Consider the following 9,400-nt stretch of genomic DNA (forward strand, 5'->3'; position numbering starts at 1 on the left):
TGACAGGTAATTTACCATTATAGCTTGATTTCGTGAGTCTGGTCGCAATGCATTATGAACCAGGAAAATTAGACAAGTCAAGGGAATGATAGTATCAATGTTTAATGTTTATTTTCTATTACCTGGCAGCACAATTATTCTCAATAAAATATAACCATTCTCTAGGAGAAAAACTTTAAACAGTTCAGCTAATAAAACAGTACTGCTAAAGTTTCCAGCAGACTTAGCAGCTTAGAGGAGATGGGGTGGTGACAGGGGTGATACTAGAAATCCAAGCAGATTGATCACTGCATTTAGGGAGATGAAGGGCAACAAGACCGTCTCTCTGCGAACTGCATTCATTTAGTGAAAGACGCCTCTTGTCTTACCTTTTGAGTGTTATCTAAAATGTAGTCATTTTAAAATGAGCTGATGGCTCTGTTTCGGTTATTCCAACCCAAAACAACACAGAGCAAAAAGCTTTTGAAAGTTTCATATCAATACAGGATGTGTTAATAAGTGTCACATGTAACTTTAATTACCAAAGCCCAGATAGAAATTTACTCAAAGATGACTGGGACAAGAGTTTTAATAGATGCCCCTGCCTATCAGACTTTTTGGAAATTGAATTTCTAAACATAGGCAGGTTGTTTGAGATAAGCTTCAGAACAAAGATTTTTTTCATATGGGGAAATTTTTCTTCCCAGTGATTTGTTCAGAAAGAACAAGAAAATACACCTCTGAAAATGTCGATTCGTTACACTTCAAGTGTGATTTAAGAGCTCCTGATTTTACTGTGGTATCCCTTGAACCAGCTCCCAACCAAATGAGCTTTACTTTTAAGATATGTTTTATGAGACATAAAAAGACATAATGAAAACAACAGAAGGGACGAGATGGTGCTGTGGCCTGGTACGTCTTCTCCAAAGGCCCACGTGTTAAAGGATTGTTCCCCACTTGGTGGTGAAGACTTTGAGAGGTGAGGCCTGGTGGGAGTCCTTATGCCTCGAGGGTGTGGCTTGCAAGGACACTCGGGGACCCTGGTTATTTCTGCTCTTTCACTTCCTGGCCACCATGAGGTGAACAACTTCACTTCAGCACACACCCCCACCATGATATTCCGCCTTACCACACACCCAGAGGCAACGGGGCCAACAGACCATCGACTGAAATCTCCGAAACTGTGAGTCAAAATAAATCTTCTCTCCTTACAATTTGATTCTTTCAGATATTTGTTATAGTGACAATACTAGTGAGCCTAACACTGATCAGTATGTGAGTCCTGGCTCAGGCCACCCCAGAGAAGAATCAGCGAATGGGTTGATATGAGAACGGTAGGTGCATAAAAAGCAGTCATGAGGACTATGGTCTACAGAAAACAAAGCATTGAATGTGTCCTTTTATTCTACACTATTTTAATAGCACTAAACTACAATTAACTTCAGAATTTATCCAGAGGCAGAGGAACAATTTAGATGAAACTAAACTGCCCAAACCCTAACAAAAACACCAATGGTCCCCAATTTACAAAGTTGCACCTCAACAAGTTTTCTATATTACAATAGTGCAAAAAAAGTCCATAGAGCCATTCTGTTTTTCACTTTCAACGAAGTCTTCAATTACATGAGATACCCTACACTTCATTATCAATTAATCTTTGTGCATTAGATTTTGTTCAACTGTAGGCTAATGTAATTGTTCTGAGAACAGTTAAGGTAGGCCAAGCTAAACTGTGATGTCAGTAGGTTAGGTATACATTAACTGTATTTAATTGAGGAACATATACATACACATATATATTCAAGACAGACTGTGTCTCAGTGCACACAGCAACCATCCGGTGGTCAGAACACCAGGCAAGTAAGAGCACGGGACCACCTCAAGAAGTGGGGTTTGTTATGATTTCAGGTTGGCGACATTTTTACATTCAATTAGAAGGTCACGCATTGGTCTCCATTTGATAATATCGGTCCACTGAGTTGTGCTCATCTTCCAAAAGTTGATGTATTCTATTATACAGTATCAAAAAATCAGATTTAATATCATCACTAATCTAACTTTGCTATTTTTCAGCCCTCCTGGTAGTCATTAAACAATTGTATATTTGTCTAGAAGTGCTAGAAGCTAACTTTAAACAAATCTTGTTATCCGTGAAACGTTGTTAAATTTCACCAAAGCCTTTGCTGATTTCTAAATTGTATTTACAGCATTCCTTTCACTGACCAACATTTTTGTTTCCCCTTATGATGGAAAAAATTGTCCTCTGAGACTTCTCCATGTTTTCTCTTTCACTTATCCAACACCACACTGAAATGTTCTGGGATTCCATCTGCGAGCTCTAGTCCTGGAGATAGACTCGTTTTTAAATTTTTGGCTTCCTTCCATGACTTTTCTTGGTCCTGTAATCCCATCTCCACATTACTGTATTCTGTCCTGTGTGAAGATAGTTCTGCGTGCTGGGGTATAGGCATTGTACTTCTTGATCTGAATATAGCTTAAAGGCACTTTTTGTTGACTCACTTTTAAGTTCATGATGACCTTTAACCCTAATACTTTTTAAGATATGTGCTCTCATATGACTGTCTTGATAATATGCTTCACATAAGTCTTTCCTTTGGAATCTGTCTTCATGAGATGGTTTCTCATGCAAGCACACGAGTTTATTTCATTGCTCTCTTCCCATTTGGCCTCTCATTAATTGTACAGCTTAAATCTCACTTTTCAAATACTTTCCAGAGAATCTATGTGACTATTCATTTTAAATTCTCAAGTCATAAGACAATTATCTCTGATTCCAGGTATGGTTAACTAAACCTAGTACTATGTTCCATTTTCTTATTATTATGGACTTCAGGGTGACAGAATCCTTGCTTCCTGGATATCCTATCATTTCCAGACAAACACCAGTTTTTTCTTATTTGTTAATATTGTCCACATAGCTGCTCCCTTCTGAAAGCATCAGCAAGGTGAGACTTGGTTCCAGGATTCTACTTTTGACAGACGCCAAGACAGTTAAAAAAAGACAGTTAAAGGCCCTTGACTGCACAGATCATTTCTGTGTATGCTACACAATCTACATTACACAGACATCAGCCCAGTCTTCCAAACAGCCGAGTGGCATCCCGCACTATTCTAAGTGCCATGTATTTCCTTTCTGCCTCATTTGCTCAGGATGCTGTCAACCCCTGGATTCACATACTTCTCTACAAATGATCGGCTAATTCATGTACAACACAACTTGTCTTTCCTGTGCAGCTTCATTTGGACCTAAAGGACTTGTTACTGTGATAATGAATTCTGTAAATTCTGTTTTGTTGCTGTTGTTTTGGAGGTGCTGGGGACTGAACCCAGAGCCTCACACATGCTAGGCAAACACTCTGCCACTGAGCGCTACAAATTCTTTTCTGAAGTTTTTACATCTGTAGAATATTTAGCTTATGAACACAAGGATTGTTCTAGTTTTTAAATACTGAGTATCACAGGTCCCTGATAGCAAAACACGGGTCCAAACAGCCCTTTTGGTAAAGACTATTCCTGTATGTTGCGGCCCCCATCGCACTTCTGCCTGTTATCAAGTTCTTCCACTGTTCAGCTCAGTGATTATTTATGGACTGCCTTGTCACATGTAATTTACTCCAAGTCACTTTAAAATTTAAGTCATCTTGATCAGTTTAGTTCCCTGCCATTCTTTCTGGCCTTTATAAACATCATCCTCTTCCAGGAATTGCTTGTCCTGTTACTGCCATACTAACAGTAAAAGAACTAACATTTACTACACACTTAATGTGTCCAGGCGTTTAATAACTGACACAAAGTACACACACATAAAGGTGAATTTTACTAATATAAATATTTAATATGCTATTGAAAATTCCATATAAGCATTTGCCGACTTTTTTATTTCCCCCGAAATTCTTGTATCTGCCATCATCTTATGATTGCAATTGATTAATGAATGTAATCTGGGATAAATGTTGGTTGGTATTTTCATTAACAAGACAAATAAGAATCATCACGTCAGAACGTCACTCGTTTGCCAGCGATGTATCTGACTTCCTTACTGAATCAGATCACAGTTTCTGAATACTGGAATACTTCACTTTTGGGGTTATTCACAGTGTGATGCTTACAGATATATTTTTAATTCTTATCTACATCAATATTTTTCTATCTTTTTTAGGTCTAATCAAAACTATCAGTCCCTCTTTGGCCTAAATACTGCCTCCGTGGCTAGTTTCAAACTACCATGGTGGAAGTGAGGACAATCTGGCTGCGACATCTGTCACCCCATCGATCGCCAGGGCTGTTCAGCTGATCTGGCTGGCCGGGCAGGTGTCCCCTTCCTCCCTCAACGCTCCACATGCGTCCCTCCCCAAGCTGCACACTCGGTCGAAGAGGACGACCACCCTCGATAAAGGAGGACTGTTCCTTGGTCACGGGTGTACGAGTAGCTGCACTCCCCTGCTAGACCGCCAAACAAGCTCTCAAACTACCATGGTGTTACTGAATGTACAACTGGGGAAAGGTGTGTGATGTACATCAAGGTATGGTGTCTTCACCACAAAGCCAACACAACCTCCACAGAACGGGTACCAGTAAAGTGTAGTAAGGTACAAAGAACTCAGTTTTGACTATTGCTTTTGTTTTTAGTGATACTCAAGTCTCAACTGAAAAAGTAACTTTTCTTCCTTACATTCTTACGTGTTGAAGAAACCAGACTTCTGGACCACAGAGCTTCTCTCAGTCTGGATTTTCCTGACTTCCTACTCATGATGTAGTTCTGTCTTATTTCCCAGAAGCCAGATTCAGGCCAGATCCAGATTCAAGGTTCACTTCATGTGACAAAACCATATGAGGCCTTGCTGTCTTCCACTCAGCAGCATGTCTAGTTAATCCTATTTTTCTTGTTATTTCTGGGATAACACCTAGTTGTGTCTACTTTTATCATGCTGTCAGCCATTGTCTTCTTATATTGAGCATAACCCTGCATTACTCCTCAGTTACTAGTTGGAGGGCTTTATGGTCAAAGTGCTTTCCCACATCTGCCATTACCCGATGGTCATGTCCATGCAGAAAGGCAAAATGAATGCCCTGTCAGTTCTTCAGAATACATGAATTAGTTCCCTCTCCTCATTCTAAGGTGGCCAATTCTGGTTTTAAATAACATTATGAATTCCTGAGTTTAAACATACTAGTGGGGCTTCAAATTGTAATTATTACTGAAACTCAAACTATCCCCAAAAGTCAGTAGGATTCTCTTCATCTCCAGAGTCTTCCTGACAAGGTTCCAGTGCTATTTCAGAGCTGGTACGTTGAGGGCTCCTAGGATCATCATGTACATCTCCTGTTCCACACCTAGAATCAGATGTAACCCCGGAATCAGACATTATCACGTTTTTTTTCAGTACTTCTCACCAAGCTTATCTCCACCATTTTCTTTTTAAAATATTTTGAGACATATCCTTGCTAAGTCCTAATTTGCTCAGGCTGGGCTTGAACTTGTGATCCTCCAGCTTCTGCCTCCCAATGTCCTGTGGATTACATTACAGGGTCAAAATGTGGTTCTAAGGCTGCTCCCGAAGTTGGTCACATTCTCCTACATCTTCTGAGTGGACAGTAAGTTTTATATACATATATATGTCATATTGATACTCCCAATTCAAAATAAAGACTCGAGGGTTTAACTTATTACAGCTGTAACTTCTTTATCCTGTCCAGAGAATTCTCATCCTCACTCTGAGCATGACAGAATTAAAACATTCCGTATGTACACACTTAGTTTTATCTTCTACACACACATCAGAATACCAATATGATTCTTGAAGATATTAAGATTTTGCATGTCCTTTCTTCCATTGTAAAAATTGTACAAAATTTCCATTTGTCAGGGCGTGCAGTCATAATGAGCTGTATTTTCTCCCTACTGCCCCTCATTTAGTTCTGCAAGCAATGAAATATCTAACACCCAAATACTATGGTTTACGTGTCCCCCAAAGGTCCATGTTTCTATTGAAGGACTGGTCCCCAGGGGGGAGCTTTGGCAGGTGGTGAAAACACTAACGTGAGCCTAGCGGGGTGCTCCTGGGTGACTGTGGGACCCCTTAGCCCCGCTGCCTCCTAACTTGAGATGTGAGTGACTTACTCTGCAATGTGCTCCCACTGTTGTGTGCTGTCTTACCTGAGGCCTAAAAACAGGAGGCCGGAACGGCAACATAAAGCTAATGCACTGAGTGTGCGTCTCACGCTGGCGTCTCCGCAGCTGGTGGTGCTCCCTCTGCCACAGTCTCGAGGGACTCGTGAGAGCATTCTTCTTACACATTAACTTGTGCCCTTTATGCTTAAAATTTGGTTCTGTGGATAGAGTATCTTTGGCTTGAGAATCTTAACTATCTTGCTCCATTTTTACCTGATATAAAAAAATGCTCCTGCTGAAAAATCTACTGATAACACATTCCCTTACAGATCAAGTACCCTTTCCAAATAGCTAAAAAATATGCTTCTATTTTTGACAACCAAGTAATTCTACCTGGCGTCCCACTGTTGGCTGTTTTAATTCAGGATTAATTATCTGTCCATACATAACTTTTTAATTTCAGGAAAATATACTTAAGCATTTTTAATTTCTTTTGCTCACCTTGGTCTTATGTTGACATCACCTGTCTTCACAGTCACTTTTCTTTTAAAAGTCTTTACATTTTTCATTTTTAAAAATGTTCCACTTTTACACCTATTTCTTTTGAAGCACTCCACAGTTGTCCTGTTGTGTGCCAGGCCTCACCTCTGTAAGCTACGCCTCGTCAAAGCCACCAACATCTCTTCTGACACGCTTGCCTTGCTTCACCTCAGCAAGAACTTGAGAATTTCGTCACTGTCACACATGCTGCCCACTGAGTCTCAATACATCTCGGCCCAATCTCATTAGCCTGGCAAGACCACGAGACCAGTATCTGACTTGGAGGAAATGCTAAAGCAACAGTAAGATGCATCACTTTGTTTTACTTAATTTTAATTAAGTTCTTTTACGTGGAATTGCGTTAGATTCTAGTTCTATTTTTAATTTGCAGAATGACCAGACTCTCTTCCACAGTGATCTTAACGTCCTACATGCTCACCAATGAGGAAACATAACTTGGCAAAGGCTACCTTCCAATTTTTCCATATTTCCATCCACATTTTTTAAGTAGCAGTCAACCTAAAGAATGGTAAGTAACAGCTTATAGTTTTAATGTGCGTTTCTCTAATAACTAGTAATCATGAGCATCTTTTCATGTACTTATTGGCCATCTGCATATCTTCTCTAGAGAAGTACTTATTGAAGTTCTTTGCTTATTTCTGTATCAGCTTTTTTGTTACGTTTTATTTCTCCTCTGTATAGTCTAGATACTGATTCCTTACTGGGTATGATTTTCAAATATGTCCTCCCATGTTAAGGCTTGCCTTTTTACTCTGTTGATAATGACTTTGAGGTACAAAATTTTTAAAACTTTATTAAGTTCAAATTTTTTTTTTTTTTTTTGGACTACCACAGCTCAAAGAGACATTTGTCTATACTTCCTCATAGTGACATTAGCCACACCGTGGCATGGCCAAACCACGGAAGCAACCTATGTCCACTGACAGATGAATGGATCACAAAATATATACATACAAAAGGACATTATTGGGGCTGGGGATTTAGCTCAGCGGCAAAGCGCCTGCCTGGCAAGCGCAAGGTCGTGAGTTCAGTTCCTGGTACCGGAGAAAAACCAAAAAAAAAAAAAAAAAAAAAAAAACCAAAAAAAAAACAAAAGGACATTATTCAGCCTTGAACATGAAAGAAACTGTGCGACACCCTACAATACGGATGGCTTCTGAGGACATACTGAGTAGAAATAAAACACAAAAACACAAATACTGTATGTTTCCACCTATATGAAGTTGTGAAAACGAGAGGCAGAAAACATGGCAGCTGCCAGGAGCTGTGAGGGAATGAGGAGTTTCTGTTTAATGGATGCAGAATTTGTGTTTTAAGATGAAAAGAGTTATGGAGATGGACACTGGTGACAGTTTCACAACAGCAGGAATGTATTTAATACACCGAATGGGAAGATGGGAGATTTTGTCATGTATATTTAACCACAATAAGAAAAAATTTCAACTGCCACATACAGCTGATGACTATAGCATTTGAACAGTACTGCTACAGGACGTAAGTTATATCAGAACCCACTACTACACAGAGATTAGTGTATACCATGGCCTGTCCAGAATTCAAATCTGGTTATTTGCCAGAGAAGGAGAAGGATGCTGGTTCATGGTCTACACAACTGGAAGCAGACTCATGAGCAATAACTACCTCATTTCTTCTGTATTCGTAAGATATACGCAATACACATATTTTATAAAAGAAAACACAAATAAAAACTTCACAAGCTACTTCCTTAAATATTATTGAACATGCTAGAACATGCTACAGACACACACACACACACACACCACACACAGCCAGTTTAGCTGGTGGTTCAGGTGCCACTAACTGTGTTCTGGTCTGTTACAGAATGGATCTCAAGTGCCCTCCAAAGCCATGTTGATGGGTTGCTCTCCAGCCTGTGGTATTCCGTAGGGAGGTGGGGGAACAGGAGTTAGAAGAAAGGTCACTGAGTGGGCCCTTTAAAGGTACTGCAACCCTGGCCACTTCCCCTCGTTTTGGCTTTCTGGCTGCCATGGTGAGCAGGTGTGCTCCTCCATGGGCCCCCTACCATGATGTTGTCTCACCCCAGCCCCAAAGAAACAGGACCAAGCAGCCATGAATTGAGGGCTCAGAAACCACGAGCCAAACCAAACATTCCCTCCTTATAAGTTTATCTATTCAAGTATTTTGTCCAGGTGACGGAAAGCTAACACATGGCCCAGAAATATTAAGAGGAAAATTCCAGAAGTAAATAATTTGTAAGTTTTAAATTGAGCACAGTTCTAAGCACATTCTGAAATCTTGTGCCATCTCATTTGGTACTACACAAGACCATTATTTCTTTGTGCAGTGTATCCACATTATATATACTACCCACCTGTTAAGTCACTCAGTAGCAATCTAGGTTCTCTCTCCTGTACCACAGCACTTGTAACTCTTATTTAATAATGGCCCCAAAGTCAAACGCAGTGATGCAAAGGAGACATTAGGGAAACTAAAACTGTAACTCTAGAACTACGTGGCTGTGCTGCGGTACCTATTTAAAAAAAAAAAAAGTTCCTTAGTATCCCTGGGGATTGGTTCCAAGATAAATGCCCCCACCCTGCCACTCGGCAGATACTAAAGTCTGTAGACACTGAAGTCCTTTATATAACATGGCATAGCATTTGCTTACAACCTATGCATGTGTAACCTATGTACATCCCCCCATATACTTTATTTTTTTTTTTTTTTTTTTTTTTTTTGGTTTTT

At 39.9% G+C, this 9,400-nt stretch overlaps 1 long non-coding RNA gene across 1 annotated transcript; it reads left to right on the forward strand.

The window, feature by feature from the left end:
• The first annotated feature begins 3,470 nt into the window (after positions 1 to 3,470).
• On the forward strand, positions 3,471 to 7,629 carry LOC102029989. Its single transcript, XR_261395.2, has 3 exons — positions 3,471 to 4,589; positions 6,722 to 6,954; positions 7,044 to 7,629. It is a non-coding gene; the product is annotated as an uncharacterized LOC102029989 (long non-coding RNA).
• Positions 7,630 to 9,400: the final 1,771 nt, after the last annotated feature.

This window comes from Chinchilla lanigera, unplaced genomic scaffold (assembly GCF_000276665.1).
Source record: "Chinchilla lanigera isolate Chin_1 unplaced genomic scaffold, ChiLan1.0 scaffold00028, whole genome shotgun sequence".
Taxonomy (NCBI): domain Eukaryota; kingdom Metazoa; phylum Chordata; class Mammalia; order Rodentia; family Chinchillidae; genus Chinchilla; species Chinchilla lanigera.